The sequence below is a fragment of the Podarcis tiliguerta genome (genome assembly GCF_965153285.1).
Source record: "Podarcis tiliguerta genome assembly, chromosome: 6".
Taxonomy (NCBI): Eukaryota; Metazoa; Chordata; class Lepidosauria; order Squamata; family Lacertidae; genus Podarcis; species Podarcis tiliguerta.
The window spans coordinates 8,606,644-8,625,126 of record NC_139539.1 but is presented as its reverse complement, the minus strand read 5'-3'; the positions used below and the strand labels follow the sequence as shown (position 1 = coordinate 8,625,126).

Here is an 18,483-nt window from a genome sequence, read left to right as displayed (position 1 = left end):
TTCTAGGATTAAGGAATCTTGATGACTGAACCAGATTGATGGACCACTGAGAATGCTCACTCCAGTCATCGGGCTCCTGTTTAGTCATGGCCTCTTCTCCAACACTCCATTCCGTCCTACACTCCCTTATTACAGTTTTCCATTCCCAGCTCTCTACTCAACAGCCGGTCAACCTGCCACTGAGCATGTCTGTTTGGAATCCTAACCATCCTTCCAAAAAACTGAGCTCAACCTTTTGGAACAACATGACAGGAATGGGGAGCACAAAGCCTTGTTTGCAGCTGCAATTTGTGCTGAGAATGACCATCCGCTGATGAATTCAGGTGAGTCCGGGTGATGCAAATACATTTCAGAAAGCTTTGGGGTCCCAGGGGGGTAGATGGCCATGTGTAGGGAGAGGCTAGCTCAGTTCCAGTCGTTTGCTGCCACCTTTGCATCTCCCCAAAGGTCAAATGTGTAGGAATGGGTTAAACACTAGGAGAGGATATATTGTTTAGGCGTTAAACTTCCTTGCTCACATGAGTGAGATCAGCAGAGTACCATCCTAAACTTGGAAGCTAAGACAAGGTTGATTTAGCCTTATGGGAACAATAATCCAGGTTGCTTTAAGGCAGATGGGATTTTCCTACTATTACCCCTTTTCTACCCCTTTAAAACAACAACCACACAGACATTGTTTTGTGAAGAAATAAAAGTAGGATTTACTTACATAACCTAGGTCTTGAAGGAGCAATTACAGTAGCAAAATGAAAGCAGGTTTATAACTACTATCCAAGCTCCAGAAGTGCAGAATTTAAGTTCAAAAATGATATCTGAGCTGCATAGCACAGACATGCACGTGTGGTCAGTTTGGAAGCATGATGAAGAAGGAAGAGGCTGCCCTGGCAGGAAGGAAGTATGTTCTGTTACAGCTTCCTGCCAAGGCAGACAAAGGGAGTGACCTCGCAGAGTTCTCTCTAGCAAATTTTGTAGGAAAGCTCTGTGAGCCTCAGCCCCTTTACGTCGCTTGCCTGGCAAAACACGAATTGTTGGTCTGACTGCAATAATGCCCCACAAAATGCATCTTTACATTTGAGGCACAGGTGTTTTAAGAAGAAAACAACCATCAACCAACAACGTGTTAAGAAGAAAACAACCATCAAAACCATCTCCCAACTGAATCATGCCAATGTCAATTTCCTCTTCTCAAGCATCGTCTACCTGAATGTGAATTCACAGGAAGAAAAGATTTTGCCACTGTCGCTTCTGGTGCCACTCAGCCTAGGGAAAAAAAGGGGCAGAGATTTTGCTGGGATCCCAAATCTATGACATTTCCACTTGAAACATAGTCAATTCAATTCAATTCAAAATCCTTTATTAGGCATAGCACACCGCACATTAACATACAAACATCATATATAGATTGTATAAAATACGGGCTCAGTGAACACAATTTATCCCAGTCCTAATCTTAACTCCCAAAAATAAATCAATGTACATTGATAGTATAATACAACACAACAACAACACCTACCATTAAAAACCACTAAGTCTCTTTATCATGGGCCATTCTTTCTTCATGGACAGCATTTAAAAATTCAGCCACTATTAAAGTGATTCTATCATCGCTGTACGCCAGCAGGTTCTGAACAGTTGGTTGTGTAAAAATCTGCCTATTAAATTTTAGGGCCTCGAATAATTGTTCTCTGGCATAACTGCCAAAATCACTGGAAAAAAAGATATACTCCAGAGTATCGGGTCACTTGAAACATATTTTGTATGACTATCTTAAGGCTGGGTCTTCACACACTCAACCCAAGCAAATTTCTTCATATCACTGGTTACAAACAAAACAAAACAAAATAAAACCAGAAGCCAGCTATATAATCCCGGGTTAAGAAGGACCCCCACATCACTTTCCCAATTAAATTGTTTGTAAGACATAACTACTTCAAGTTCCTGGTCCTCAAGAACTGGGCCTGCATTGGCAAAACCATAGAAAAGACTGGTTGATCTGTCTGATAATCTCATTACATGCTCTGTACTAGAATTACCCCGAAGTCCCACTCACAGGCAATTGTGGGATTCCCTCTACTTGCATGGCTGCATACATGCTGATATCAGGTTTTTTTCTGTAGATGTGGGAATTTTTCAAGTGCTCTAGAGCACTTTGGTGACAGGTGTATGTCCAGAGAAACATAACTTTAGGACAGAGGGTGGGAGGGCTTTGCTCAATCCAAGACGCCACATTCCTATCTGGGCAAGAAGGAGAAGAAGAGATTGGATTTGATATCCCGCTTTATCACTACCCGAAGGAGCCTCAAAGCGGCTAACATTCTCCTTTCCCTTCCTCCCCCACAACTAACACTCTGTGAGGTGAGTGGGGCTGAGAGACTTCAGAGAAGTGTGACCAGCCCAAAGTCACCCAGCAGCTGCATGGCGGAAGAGCGGGGAATCGAACCCAGTTCCCCAGATTACGAGTCTATCGCTCTTAACCACTACACCACACTGGCTTAACCACTACACAACCTTGCAGAGGCCACATGGCAGTAGTGGGTGGGGCCAGAGGCAAAAGTGGGTGGAGCTATAAATATAAATTTTATCTTTGCACAATTGTCTGGTTTCTACACACACACTCAAGCACTCCTCTCTGTCCTCTGGCCAGGCAGGCAAGAGACACCATCGGAGTTGAAGGGTACAGTCCAGCCAGGCAAAAAAAAATGCAAAACAAGGAGGGTGTGAAGCAGATGTCATAAACTGGCAGAATGACAGGGAGGAGGACAAGGATCCTGGTGAGGGATGTAGCCAGGACTGGGACACACCAAGACAGGCAGGGAATGGGGACGGAGTGGTTAGTGTTGGCACTACTACTACTACTGTTACTACGACGGTGGAATTTGCTGCCAAGGAGTGTGGTGGAGTCTCCTTCTTTGGAGGTCTTTAAGCAGAGGCTTGACAACCATATGTCAGGAGTGCTCTGATGGTGTTTCCTGCTTGGCAGGGGGTTGGACTCGATGGCCCTTGTGGTCTCTTCCAACTCTATGATTCTATGACTACTACTACTACTAATTTATTATTTATACCCCACCCATCTGGCTGGGTTTCCCCAGCCATTCTGGGCGGCTCCCAATCGAGTGTTAAAAACAATACAGCATTAAATATTAAATAATAATAATAATAATAATAATAATAATAATAATAATAATAATAATAATAATTTATTATTTGTACCCCGCCCATCTGGCTGGGTTTCCCCAGCCACTCTGGGCGGCTTCCAACAAAGATGAAAAATACACTAAAATGTCACATATTAAAAACTTCCCTGAACAGGGCTGCCTTCAGATGTCTTCTGAATGTCAGGTAGTTGTTTATCGCTTTGACATCTGATGGGAGGGCGTTACACAGGGCGGGTGCCACTACCGAGAAGGCCCTCTGCCTGGTTCCCTGTAACTTGGCCTCTCGCAGTGAGGGAACCACCAGAAGGCCCTCGGAGCTGGACCTCAGTGTCCAGGCAGAATGATGGGGGAGGAGACGCTACTTCAGATATACTGGACCGAGGCCGTTTAGGCCTTAAAAACTTCCCTAAACAGGGCTGCCTTCAGATGTCTTTTAAAGATAAGATAGCTGCTTATTTCCTTCACATCTGAAGGGAGGGCGTTCCACAAGGCGGGCGCCACCACCGAGAAGGCCCTCTGTCTGGTTCCCTGTAACCTCACTTCTCGCAGTGCGGGAACCGCCAGAAGGCCCTTGGCGCTGGATCTCAGTGTCTGGGCTGAACGATGGGAGTGGAGACTCTCCTTCAGGTATACTGGACCAAGGCCATTTAGGGGTGGTGGAGGATGGCGAGGGGATTGGGGTCAGTGCACAGGAACCAGAGCAGCAGGACCCATCAGCAGAGCCAGAGGTGCTCCTGTCTCCCTGAACATGGTGCGCTCTGAGGCGTAGGGAGCAGCAGGAGGCACACTCCAAAAGGTAGACAAAGGCTCACAGCCCAGCTCCCTAGCTGGCCAGGTGGGCTTGCTACACTAGTGGTCAAACTTGTGGAAACCTTTTGGGAAAAGTGTATTTCTGAGATTTGATGGCTCATGACACCACTTTTTTTTTTTAGTAATACAGTGGTACCCCGCAAGACGAATGCCTCGGAAGATGAAAAACCTGCTAGACAAAAGGGTTTTTCGTTTTCTGAGGTGCTTCGCAAGACGGATTTTCCTAAGGGCTAGCTTCGCTAGACGAAACAGCCCTGCCTCTCCTGTCATGGCGACGGTCGCACGCTCGCTTCCCCGCTCCTCCGTCTCCCTCCCACCTTCCTGCTGATGGCTCCTCCGGCTCCCTCCCACCTTCCGGCCGACCTTCCGACCTTCCAGCTGCCTCGCGCCACTGCCCACCACCCTCGCGCGCTCCCCTCAGGAGCTGTTGCCGCCAGCAGCCAGCGTTGCAGCCGGAGTTGCGCTCCTGAGCCCCGCCGCCCTCCAGCAGCCGCATCGCGCGGTGTCCACAAGGCGCGGGTGAGTCCAAGGACCGGCTGTGGCAGCTGCCCTGCTTCTCCCCACTCCTCCCCGCCGTGGTGCTTCGCAAGAGGAAAAAACTCGCTCTACGAAAAAACTCGCAGAACGAATTAATTTCGTCTTGCGAGGCACCACTGTACCATAAAATTATATATCAATGGAAAGATATTTTAATGAAGAACGTAATGCAACAAAAGTTTGTTCAATCACCTGTAGTCTATCAAAAGTTATAGCCAAATAACCAGAAAAAGGAAGCACAACTTGCTTAGTTTGCTATGCAGTAGTTTTCCTTCATTTGAATGTAGCCAATGAGCACGAGTGTTTAGGGAGCCAATCAGGTGTTATGTGCCATCGCACCACGGAAAAAAACTTTCCTCAAAAGGTTTCCACAATTTTGGCCACTAGTGTAGCTCTGGGAGGAGGGGTGTGATTCCTCAGCTGGGCTGGATCCAGACACATTGAAAAGGCATTTCAGGAAAACACGTTGTCAACTTCATCATGGGAAATCACGTCGGTGAAAGACGGGACTCCACAGCGCCATCTGGTGTCATGGTGTTATAACGCATAGGAAACGCTTTTTCTTTACTAATGTAGCTGAGTCCCTGGAACAGGCGAGGGTCACACGCATCACCAAGCCGCGATGCTGCAGTCAGCATGCAAAATATAAAAGGGCAGCAAAGCTAAGGTTGGACCATGGCTAGGATGTTCCAGGAAGTTCTTCAAGACTGACCTCTGGGTGCCCTGATCCCAGCCACTCTGGGCGGCTTCCAACCAAATATTAAAATACAGTAATACATCAAACATTAAAAGCTTCCCTAAACAGGGCTGCCTTCAGATGTCTTCTCGGTTTCAGGCCAAGGGAGCCGGTGTTTGTCCACAGACAGCTTTCTGGGTCATGTGGCCAGCAGGACTAAACCGCTTCTGGTGCAATGGAACACCATGACGGAAACCAGAGCACACAGAAATGCCATTTACCTTCCTGCCAGAGTGGTACATATTTATCTACTTGCACTGGTGTGCTTTCGAACTGCTAGGTTGGCAGGAGCTGGGACAGAGCAATGGGAGCTCACCCCATCATGGGGATTCGAACCGCCCACCTTCCACTCGGCAAGCCCAAGAGGCTCGGTGGTTTAGACCACAGCAGTGTCACAGATATAGGATACATTTGAGACAGGACAAGCACAGAGAATGGCTGGTACGCGTATCCACATCGATTTGTGTGCAGGGAGAAGTGTGTCCTGGAGAGAGTTCTGAGGCTCAGAAAAGTCCTGAGGAACCCACCCTAAACTGCTGTTGATGCTGACGAGTAGTGAATCTCCAGAGTTTCAGGCAGCAAACATTCCCAACCTGCCTGGAGATGCCAGGGATTGAATCTGCAACCTTCGGCAAGCAGGGCAGATGCTCTTCCAACTGGGCTGCACTCCTTCCCCAAGAAGGCAGGAAAGCCCCATACCACATGCCAGAGGCTCCAGTGAATTTCAGAACCAGCCCAGTACCCAGAGGTTCGATTTATCAGCCTGCTTTATCAGCCTGTCAACAATGAATCCTGTGCATTGTCCTCCCCTCCCTGCATTTATTAATGTGCTAAGGAACCATTAAGTTCTGCAAGGGACAAAATGCTAGATGGCAGTGATGATCCGTATTTATAAAGCACTTAATGTAGTGTTGCTTTGGGAATATAGAGGAAGAAGCTCAGATTGTTTAGCAACATCTCCCCCATGTGGTGGAAAGAAATGAAAAGTAAGAAACCACCTAGATGCATTTTCTTTCTTTACTGTTACAGCCGGCTTGAGTTACTGGGGTTTTAATTAAAATCTCACAAACTACCAAGCGCTTCTTATAGAATAGGTGGGGTACCATTTTCCAGTTTCTGGGGCTCGTATCTTTCTTTCCATCCTCCAAGGTATACAAAGAAATCATAGAATTGTAGAGTTGGAAGGGGCCACAAGTGAAATCTGGCCCAACGCCCAGCACTGCAGAAATCTTTCACCCAATGTGGGTTTCAAACCCATGACCCAGGGATTAAGAGTCTCGTGCTCAACCAACTGAGCTATCCCACCCTTTTGGTGGGCTGCAAGAACAAGTAATTAATAAATGAATAAAATTTCTAAGGCATTTGCAGAGGGCCTTCTCAGTAGTGGTGCCCGCCCTGTGGAATGCCCTCCCACCAGATATCAAGAAATAATAATAATAATAATAATAATAATAATAATAATAATAATAATTTATTATTTATACCCCTCCCATCTGGCTGATTTTCCCCAGCCACTCTGGGCGGCTTCCAATCAAGTGTTAAAAACAATACAGCATTAAAAACTTCCCTAAACAGGGCTGCCTTCAGATGTCTTTTACAGATAAGAGAGCTGCTTATTTCCTTCACATCTGAAGGGAGGGCGTTCCACAGGGTGGGCACCACTACCGAGAAGGCCCTCTGTCTGGTTCCCTGTAACCTCACTTCTCGCAATGAGGGAACCGCCAGAAGGCCCTCAGCGCTGGATCTCAGCTGACTTTTAGAAGACATCTGAAGGCAGCCCTGTTTAGGGAAGTTTTTAATGTTTGATTGTGTTTTTAATATTCTGTTGGGAGCTGTCCAGAGTGGCTGGGGAAACCCAGCCAGATGGGCGGGGTATAAATACTGTATTTTTCCTTGTATAAGACTCTCCCATGTATAAGAAGCCCCCTATTTTGGGGGGACTCAATTTTAAGAAAGCGAGGGAAGATGGCTCAGAGTTGTTGAGGTGTTTTTTTGGGGGGGAGGATTGCCGGAAATCGCTCACCTGCAGCACCGGCGCTGATGATCCCCGGCAGCCACCAATCCACCGCCTACTTGCCACAGCAACAGCTGATCAGCAACAGACCCTTCCCAAGCAGAAAATCACTAACCTGACTGAGAAAAGCTGTCCGCTGACTGTTGCGCTTTCCCCAGAACAGCAGCCACCAATTGCGGCAGCGGCAACCAATCCACAGCATTCCTTGCTGCAGAACCCAATTAGAGCAGCAGCCGCCAATCCAAAGCAGCCTTTCTAACAGCCAACCATCAGCCACCAAATCTCCTGCTCATGGCTGCAGCCAATCACCCGTCCCCCCATTCACTATCCATGTATAAGATAAGGCACGTTTTTGAACATTATTTTAGAGTAAGAAAACCTCGTCTTATACACAGAAAAGTGCGGTAATAAATGATGATGATGATGATGATGATGATGATGATGATGATGGAGGTGTACAAGGTTGCTTGTGCCCAACAACTACCTGACTGGAAGGGGACAATATAATGCTGTACAGAAATGCTGAGAGCATCTGGGACCAGGAGATTTGGGCTCAAGGGAGCCCGTTGTTTCATTGCCTGATTTCTCATGGTATGCTAGCAGGGTTTGCTCAGCACAGGGTGCAACAGAAGCTGGCCTGGCATGATCCAGTCCCATTCCCATAAAAATCAAGCACTCTTCCTTTCATAGAATCATAGAATCATAGAATCATAGAGTTGGAAGAGACCACAAGGGCCATCGAGTCCAACCCCCTGCCAAGCAGGAACCACCATCAGACCACTCCTGACATATGGTTGTCAAGCCTCTGCTTAAAGACCTCCAAAGAAGGAGACTCCACCACACTCCTTGGCAGCAAATTCCACTGTCGAACGCTCATACTGTCAGGAAGTTCTTCCTAATGTTTAGGTGGAATCTTCTTTCTTGTACTTTGGATCCATTGCTCCGTGTCCGCTTCTCTGGAGCAGTTCCTTTGCTTAGGAACAACTTATTTGACCATCTCACCCTTGTGCTGACTCTTTTCCTTCACCACAGATTTGGTCCCCAGAAGCTCTTGTGCTGAGCCAGTTTCATGGCCTGCGATGATGACGCCTGTTGACATCAGATTTCTGCCAGTTTGCATGGAACATGACACGAGAGAGGGAACTGGATAGCTAATGTTCACTGAAGACAAGAATATTTTCCCGTCCTCCCTGGTTGCGGTTTTCTCAAGATATTCCAAAGGTTTAAAATGAACATACAAGTACCAAAACTTTGTTTGCTTTCAGAGAATAAAATCTGCACCTTAAGGGAAGGCTGTTTGATGTCTTCTCTGGGAAAATTGATAAACAAGTGGGGGAAATGACAACTAGTACAAAATTGAGGGGTTGTACCCCTTGTACAGGGACACGGGTGGCGCTGTGGATTAAACCACAGAGCCTAGGACTTGCTGATCAGAAGGTCAGTTTGAATCCCTGCAACGGGGTGAGCTCCCGTTGCTCAGTCCCAGCTCCTGCCAACCTAGCAGTTTGAAAGCACGTCAAAAGTGCAAGTAGATAAATAGGTAACGCTCCGGCAGGAAGGTAAACGGCGTTTCCGTGAGCTGCTCTGATTCGCCAGAAGCGGTTTAGTCATGCTGGCCACATGAAGCTGTATGCCAGCTCCCTCGGCCAGTAAAGCAAGATGAGCGCCGCAACCCCAGAGTCGTCTGTGACTGGACTTAATTGTCAGGGGTCCCTTTACCCATTGTACAGGCAAAGGGTCTCCTCGGCTGTGGCGCCCGCCCTGTCGAACGCCCTCCCATCAGATGTCAAGGAAATAAACAACTATCTGACTTTTAGAAGACATCTGAAGGCAGCCCTGTTTAGGGAAGGTTTAAATATTTGATGTTTTGTTGTGTTTTTAATATTCTGTTGGGAGCCACCCAGAGTGGCTGGGGAAACCCAGGCAGATGAGCAATATTATAATAAATATTATTAAGAGATGGCTCTCCCAACGCTCTAGAACTGTATAGAGTTGGAAGGGACCATGAGGGTACAACCCTCTGCAATAGGAATCACAGCTAAATAATCCCTGACATGTGGCCACCCAACTTTTGCAGTTTTGTAGTTTAATGAAGCCACGTGGAGGGGTTGCAGTGCCAAGGGAGGGGCATAACTCCACTGGCAGATTATATGTAGGCCGCAAATTGCTTCTCCTATTCGCTACCTATCCAAAGTTAATTCTTCCCCAGTCCAGCCAGAGAGGAGTGACTGAAAAGCACTGTCGTCTCCACAGACACATAATTTACAGTCACAGCAGCAGAAACACCAGGGATGGGAGATTGGAGCATCCTTACCTGGTGCTCAGGTGTAGAGCAGTGTCCTTCAGCTTTGGAGCCCCAGATACTGCTGGACTCCAATTCCCATCATCCCTGGAAACGGGCTAAGCTGGCTGGGGAAGATGGGAGTCTTAGACCAGAAATATCTACAGGCTCAAGGTTGCAGAACACCAGTCTACAATATCAGCCCACTGGCCACACCATTTTCCCTGGTTCTCTCTGCAGGCAAAACCACCATAAATGAACTATGAAGTGATCCTTCGAATTTCCACGGACTTGGACAGATCAGCACACACGTTTCTGCAGCCCAAATGGCCAAGGAGGAGCCTAGCAGCTACTGGAAAAGCACTCCTCGGCCCAGCCTTATCTACCTCCAGTTGCCTCAAAACGGCAAGGGAAAAGAATCTGGAGGAAACAATGTCTCCCCGGCTTACGAATGATGATATTTTGATTGCTTGCTCTGGATTCAGCATTCATCACTCATCTTTCCTCATCACAGCTAGACTAACACTCCCTTAGGATCTCATTAGACATCGCTGCTCAAATTTAGCACCACGAAATGTTTGCTAGATGAACTTTCAATCCACCTGGCACGCTACCACCCATCTCCTCTTTTATTTCCCTCCTCCCACATATTTTCATCGCCATTGATTCTGAAGCAGTTGTGTAAGATCCAGGGATCTGCGAAATCTCGGTACTTGGGTATTCGGTACCCTTGGGAGCATTAATGGTGGAGCTTTTACACTTTGAAGCTATCTCAGTGGTCTCTACTCCTCCCCCCATTAACTTACATCAAAGGTCTATTGAGTGACATACAGCAGGGGTGGGGGAACTTTTTGAGTGCCACATCGCCTTCTGGAGAACCTTTCAGGGGTCACATGGCAGTGGGAGGCAGAGCAAAAGTAGGCAGAGCAACTGATGTACAGTGGTGCCTCGCAAGACGAAATTAATTCGTTCTGCGAGTTTTTTCGTTCTACGAGTTTTTTCATCTTGCGAAGCACCAATGTGTATTGACGGTTTCCCATAGGAATGCATTGGCGGTTTTTAAAAAAAGGCGCAAGACGTTTCGTCTTGCGAAGCAAGCCCATAGGGAAATCCGTCTTGCGAAGCAACTCAGAAAACGAAAAACTCTTTCGTCTTGCGAGTTTTTCGTCTTCCGAGGCATTCGTCTTGCGAGGTACCACTGTAAATGTTTTACCTTTTTACAGTAGGCTAGTTTCTGCTCATATGTCCACACCCATGTCTATCCTCCCTGGGTATAGGGTGGGAACCAAAGGAGGATAAATTACCACCCCACACTCCATAGAAGCTCTCACTTGTGGCTCCTGGAATCTAACAACATGAGACAGCAGCCACACTCTGGGAATGGCTTCAACTGGCTGGCTAAACCAAGAGACGGTAGTTGATGGGTCTTAAACTGCCAGGGACTGTGTTGGGGAGGGCTGCACAGATGATGAATGGTGGGAGCCTCCCCCTGCTCCTGATCTGGATCCTGAATCTTCCCAGGAGCAGTGGGACAGTGGTTCGCAGAGGGGCACAGTTCAGAAGAGAATAGTTGGGAAGAACTGGGTGGTGAGCAGCTAGGAGACGAAGAACTGGGAGAGAGAGAGTTAACAGACACTCTCTCGCTGGAAAGCCTACATCTGCCCAGCCCAAGGTCACGACAAGCAAATAAGGTGGCAGCAGAGAAAGCAAAGTGGTTGCGAGATCAAGTTGCAAGATGAGGAAGTGACTCAGGGGGGAGTGGGTGAAAACCTTAATTGGGAGCACCTTTACTCCAAGAATGGACTCTTTGTTCTTTCCCTGTGATCATTAAAATCTCTTTAAATGGTAAGAGACAATTTTTGCTTTTTTCTGCTTATCCACGGCCAAAGGGAAGGAGGAAGCCGCTTCCCCAAAGCCTGACATAAACCCTCAGTGAGTTAGGGACTTCCCCTGCATGCGAAGACAAGCTCCCACAGATTGAGTGGACAAGACCAAGAGTGAGTCCAACAGTTAAGAAGGAGGCTTCTGCCTGTGCTGTAGAGGGAAGTGAGGGGCATATGGGGCTCATCAACCTGGGAAGGAAGAAGGAAAACTCTGATCCTAAACATCTGCTTCCTTGTGGGACATCTTTGGGAGAAGAAAAGGCTAAGGAGGAAACCCTCCACAAACCCAGAGTGGAGCCCCTAATGGATGGAGCCTTGTACTCCTCCTTCCAGCAACTCCTGCAGCCAAGCTCTGGGGGATGAGTTTTGGGAAGCAAGATGGCCCAAAAAAGTTTGGGAACCACTGGACTAGACAGACCTTTGCATGCTTACAGAGGAGGCTGCCACCCAGGCCATTCCTCCAGACCCAACGCAGGGACTTGAGTACCTCACTGGCACAGGGGGACCTGCCTTATACCAAGCCACCAAAGTGCAAGTGCTGTTAGTAATTTCATTCTCTCATTGGTGCTGGATCTCGTGATCCACTGTTTTCATTCCATAGTGATAGGAATGTGGGAACGGAACTCAGACACTGTACTTCCATTCTATGTGCTTTTGTTCTTTCCCTTCGTTCTCTGCTTTCAGACGGAGAAGACACGTGTGAAGCTGCTGCTCGCACTCAGCCATGTTCGTTGTTTTGATTTGCTGAAAATAGAGGAGCTTTCATGATGCCAAATGCCTCCACAGACTCACTTCTTCCTGGTTCTTTGCTACTGCATTAGCGTGCCCACAGCTCCACTGGATGTGGGTCGCTGGACACCTGCGTATGCGAAAGGGAGGTATCCACAAGCACTGCCACGCTGAAAGGTCAATGACTTACAAGCGCGGAGCAAATATTCCAGGGCCCTTGCAACCCTGATCAGAGCAGCTGCGTGGGCATATACAGTGGTACCCCGCAAGACGAATGCCTCAGAAGACGAAAAACCCGCTAGACGAAAGGGTTTTTCATTTTCTGAGGTGCTTCGCAAGACGGATTTTCCAAAGGGCTTGCTTCGCTAGACGAAACAGCCCTGCCTCTCCTGTCATGCCGACGGTCACTGCACGCACGCTCGCTCGCTTCCCCGCTCCTCCAGCTCCCTCCAACCTTCCTGCTGATGGCTCCTCCGGCTCCCTCCCACCTTCCGGCCGACCTTCCAGCTGCCTCGCGCCGCTGCCCACCGCCCTCGCGCACTCCCCTTGGGAGCCGTTGCCGCCAGCAGCCAGCACTGCAGCCGGAGTTGCGCTCCTGAGCCCCACCGCCCTCCAGCAGCCACGTCGTGCGGTGTCCATAAGGCGCGGGTGAGTCAAAGGACCGGCTGCGGCAGCTGCCCTGCTTCTCCCTACTCCTCCCCGCCGTGGTGCTTCGCAAGACGAAAAAACTCGCTCTACAAAAAAACTCGCAGAACGAATTAATTTCGTCTTGCGAGGCACCACTGTATAAAGTCAGGCGATCCAGGTAAACTGGTCCCAAGGTGCAATATAAGGCATACCAACCAGTGGCTGGTGAAACTCAGCCAGATGGGTGGGATATAATTAATAGAATTATTACTAACCAGGGCCGGCCCACCCATAGGGCAATGTGAGGAGCCTGCCTTAGGCAGCAGGATCCACAGGGGAACCAGGTTCAACTTCTAAGGAGTGCATGGCTTGCTACTGCTGCCAACAACTGTGGTGTGCTCCTTGGCAGTCGCACCCATGCCGCCTCTACAGCTGCCTCTTGGGGAGGAGGTGCTGTTGGCCTTCTCCCACTCCTTGTGAGGAAATGGCAGGGGCTGCCCTCAGGGGTCTCCTGGGTCTGCACTCACCCGCCACGATCCTTTCCCCCACCATGATGGCTTTGCTTCCCACTTCAACCACCCTATAACGTTGATTTGATTCTCCCCACCCTTGTTCCCAACATAGATCTTTGTTCCTGGTGTAGATCTTCCCTCGCTCCTTCTTCCCTGGCCAGGGGCAGGCGCCATTTTGTGGTTTGCCTCAGGTGCTAAAAGGTCTTGGGTTGGTCCTGATGCTAACAGCAGCGCCTTGAGCTTAGGACTGGAGCAGGAACAGGCTGTGCAGATCTCGGAGCAGAGGAGTGAAGAGGTTGACTGTGTCCCACTCCTGCCAGCAACTGTGCTGCAGCATTCTGTGCTAGCTGCAGCTTCTGGGTCAAATGCAAGGGAAGCCCCACATCGAGTGCATGCCAGTAATCCAATCTGGAAATCAGCTGACTATACTGTGGGCAGTTGTCTGCTGAAATCTGAGACCCCAAACAGGTTGCAGAATGAGAATCCCAGTTGCTACAGATGGGTCTGTTGTCACTCCGGCAGAATACCATATATTTTAATCGTTTAAAATAGATTCCAATTACAGTGGTACCTCAGGTTAAGTACTTAATTCATTCCAGAGGTCCGTTCTTAACCTGAAACTGTTCTTAATCTGAAGCACCACTTTAGCTAAAGGGGCCTCCTGCTGCCGCTGTGCCGCCGTGCCGCCGTTGCACAATTTCTGTTCTCATCCTGAAGCAAAGTTCTTAACCTGAGGTAATATTTCTGGGTTAGCAGAGTCTGTAACCTGAAGCGTATGTAACCTGAAGTGTATGCAACCCAAGGTACCACTGTACCCATTTCATCTGGCCAGACCCTAGGTGGAATGTCTCTGCATAGTAGAAAAACCACTTGCTGTACAGTGGTACCTCGGGTTAAGTACTTAATTCGTTCCGGAGGTCTGTTCTTAACCTGAAACTGTTCTTAACCTGAAGCACCACTTTAGCTAATGGGGCCTCCCGCTGCCGCTGCGCCGCTGCACGATTTCTGTTCTCATCCTGAAGCAAAGTTCTTAACCTGAAGCACTATTTCTGAGTTAGCGGATTCTGTAACCTGAAGCGTATGTAATCTGAGGTACCACTGTATGCAGAAAGGGAAAATATATATATATGCAAAATTCTTTCCAAAACCAGGTATATCTTGGCGCTAAATTTGTATTTCCTTGGTATGTTTTTACTTTAGCATGAAGTACCCTCTGCACAGCTCTGCCTCTATCTTTGATTGGGAGGGAGAACTGAAACCCTTCTCCAATAAATATGAAATGATTTCGTTTTCCTCTTGTTTTTGTTTCCCTCCTTCCTACAGTTTTCTTACCTTTCCAACTACCTCACCACCTAAGCCCCTTTCAGTATCTATGTTGAGCTGCACTAGCTCTGCACAAAATTCTTCTCCCAGGTAAAAAACAATCCGAACTGCAGGAGGCCTTGGAAAGATCTGGGAAGGCAAATATTTGCCGCCCAAAGGAGGACGCCTCCATTACTGAAAGTCGTATGTAGCATTATTGACCCCTATTGATTTAGCAGTTACTGCGTGATAATTGGGCACGGCTGTGGCATTAAATAAAAATAAAAGAAACGGAGCGGCAATCTGTTGTCATGGGAACGTTCCAGGTACAAAATCCCTCTGATAGGTTATGAAACAAGTCCTCTTAAAACTGTGTGCATCTCTCTCCCCCTCCACCCTTCCATCTCCAAGTGCAAACAGTGGCAAAACCCAGTGTGGCCCACTGACTGCACACTGCAAGGTCAGGAATTAGTAACTAAAGACTGTCTTTTGCTGAACGACGAAACGGAGAGATTTAGAAACAAAAAACCATTAACTTTCTGCAGACTGCAGGGTTTCAGGTTTTTTTTGAAGGAAGTACTTAGATGAACATGGGATGCGGGTGGCGCTGTGGGTTAAACCACAGAGCCTAGGACTTGCCGATCAGAAGGTCGGCGGTTCAAATCCCTGTGACGGGGTGAGTCCCGTTGTTCAGTCCCTGCTCCTGCCAACCTAACAGTTCGAAAGCACGTCAAAGTGCAAGAAGATAAATAGGTACCACTCCGGCGGGAATGTAAACGGTGTTCCCATGCGCTGGTTCGCCAGAAGCGGCTTAGTCACGCTGGCCACATGATCCGGAAGCTGTGCGGCGGCTCCCTCAGCCAATAAAGCGAGATGAGCGCCGCAACCCCAGAGTCGGTCACGACTGGACCTAATGGTCAGGGGTCCCTTTACCTTTATTTAGATGAACACAGGATGCTGCTTTATTCAGAGTCACACCATTTATTGGCAAACGTCCCAACCCTGCCAGGTAATGTTGAGGACGGACTCTGAGACCTTCTGTAGGCAGAGAAAGTGCTCATTGGTTGGGGAGTTCTGAGTTGTCTTGTTTTGTTTCCAAAGGGGAACCAATGAGTTTGGGGTGCCCAGGGCCAACTCCACGGTTGAGGACACAAGAAGAGGCTGCTGGATGATGCCATTGGCCCATCTAATCCAGCACCCTGTTCTCACAGGGGCCAACCACATGCCTGTGAGAAAAACCAGGCAGATGAACAAGAATACAAAAGCAACTCTCCTTTCCCAGGATTTTCAGGAACTGGTATTCAGAAGCACTGCTCCCACCAAATGTGGGTTGGGTAGGAGCAAGGTGCCATCCTGCAGCTTACTAGTTGACAAGATAGGGCACCTCTTCTTCGCCTGCACAGTGGTGCCAACCATAGCATTTGGGCTCAGAAATGGGAAGATGCCATTATTGCCATTTTACCTAAACTGACCATCTCCCATTCCACAATCTTGCCATTACTTTTAAGTTGACCCAGTCTCTCTGAACCTCCACTGTATGCAAGAACGAATGTTATGTTAGAAGAACGAAACAAAAACGCCTCTTGCGATTCACCGCAACTATTTCGTGCGCCCTAGTCAGACACCATAAAAACAGCTTTATGTCAAATGCTGCGGTGGAAGACCAAATGTTTGCAGCTATTTGTAGGGGGAATGGATTCCAGCTCTATTGTTGACTCCTTTAAGCGATGGCAACCGGTAGCGCTGCAGCAACAGACTTTGGTATAAGCTTAAAGGACTAGGCTCTAGAAATGAACTTTCAAAGGTTAAGCAGAGGAAAGGTTTGATACAGATAGCGTGAGGAAGAAACTGCAGTGGCAGGATCAGCACGAAAGCCATGTGTGCTGTAGTACTTAGAATCATAGAATCATAGAGTTGGAAGAGACCACAAGGGCCATCGAGTCCAACCCCCTGCCAAGCAGGAAACACCATCAGAGCACTCCTGACATATGGTTGTCAAGCCTCTGCTTAAAGACCTCCAAAGAAGGAGACTCCACCACACTCCTTGGCAGCAAATTCCACTGTCGAACAGCTCTTACTGTCAGGAAGTTCTTCCTAATGTTTAGGTGGAATCTTCTTTCTTGTAGTTTGGATCCATGGCTCTGTGTCCGCTTCTCTGGAGCAGCAGAAAACAACCTTTCTCCCTCCTCTATGTGACATCCTTTTATATATTTGAACATGGCTATCATATCACCCCTTAACCTCCTCTTCTCCAGGCTAAACATGCCCAGCTCCCTTAGCTCCCTTAACTATTGTTCCTGTAGCTTTTCAACAACCAGAATCTTGATGGAGAATTTGCTGCCCTCTGGATATTGATGGACTACTAGCAGTTCTAAAGCACACCCAAAAACTGCAAGTTTTTCAGGGGGGGGGGAGGTAAACAGCGTTTCCGTGCTCTGCTCTGGTTTCGGTGATCTGTTGCACCAGGAGCGGCTTAGTCACGCTGGCCACATGACCCAGAAAATCTGTCTGTGGACAAACGCCGGCTCCCTCGGCCTGTAAAGCGAGATGAGTGCTGCAACCCGTCTTCTGCGACTGGACTTAACTGCCAGGGGTCCTTTACCTTTGTACAATTCTCATCTTCCCTGACTCATTGGTCATGATGGTTGAGGATGATGTAGTCCATCAACATCTGGGCAGTCACAGGTTTCCCACCCATGGTTCAGAAGCTTGCTTTCCCCTCAGCCAAATGTTTGTGTTTCAAGACTACAGTTTTCAAGACCACCAGATGTCAAAGAGAACAACTACCACCAGACTTTTAGAAGACATCTGAAGGCAGCCCTGTTTAGGGAAGCTTTTAGTGTTTGATGTATTGCAGTATTTTAATATTTTTTGGGGGAAGCCGCCCAGAGTGGCTGGGGAAGCCCAGCCAGATGGGTGGGGTATAAATAATAAATTATTATTATTATTATTATTACAGAGCATTCACGACAGAGCTGGGAAGACACACACTTGAGTTTTGCCTATGGCAGGCACATCCAAAAAGCTCAACCCTAAAGAAAGCTCAATAACCTTGGTCAGCCCTCACACGTTCACTTCATCAAATCTGCCCCCTCTTTGAAAAAAGTTTGGGCACCCCTGGTCTATGGAGTATCTCGAAGCTTGAAGCTTGCTTCACACACACATCTGCTTTTCCCTATTAATGCCTGAAACTTCACCAGAGAGCGGTTTGGCCCTTACGGCAACAGCTGCTGCAGTCAAGATTCTTGGAAAAGATGTGGGAGACCAAGATCAACTGCAATCCTTTTAAGTATGTGGAATGCTTTGCCGCCACATGACAAGATAAAAGCAGGGGTTCTGCCATAACCGAGGCAGTAATTTTGAGGACTGTACCACTTTAGGCCTCTGGAAGGGGCTCATGATTAAACTTTTCTCCATACATACCTCACCCCAAATCACTTCACAATCAAAAGTAGGGTGGTAGGGAGAAAAGGCTAGAATCCTTTTGATATACCAGTTTTCTATGTGGTGGAATTTTTATATAGAACATTCAGTCTTATGAACATACACTTGCAACCTTAAACCATACAGCCCAGAGACAGGTTTTTACGGCATCTGCATTACCAGGAAAAATGCCAAAATTAAAGAAAATATCGAAAGAGTGAACCCAGGCACCTAAGGGTAGGCTTTTGAACCTGAACTCAAAAGCAGAGGAAGAAATGAGTAACCTTTTGTTTTGAAACCAAGATAAAAAATTATGGATCAGAGTTGCAATTCTTAATTGAAGTAATTGAAGGATCCATCTACTAAAGAATTAACTGCTGGAAGCTAGTCTTCATTGGGCAAACACTTAATCAACAGGCTGGCATAACCTCCATAGCAGATTTGGGGGTCATGGGAGACAGGGGATGGGAAAGA

General features: G+C 47.8%; 1 protein-coding gene across 2 annotated transcripts in view; it reads right to left on the bottom strand.

Annotated features, from left to right (window-relative positions):
- NKAIN4 (sodium/potassium transporting ATPase interacting 4) overlaps window positions 1–18,483 on the bottom strand; it is a gene marked incomplete at its 3' end in the record, with an annotated part of 305,839 nt that overhangs the window by 136,114 nt on the left and 151,242 nt on the right. The window lies entirely within an intron of this gene.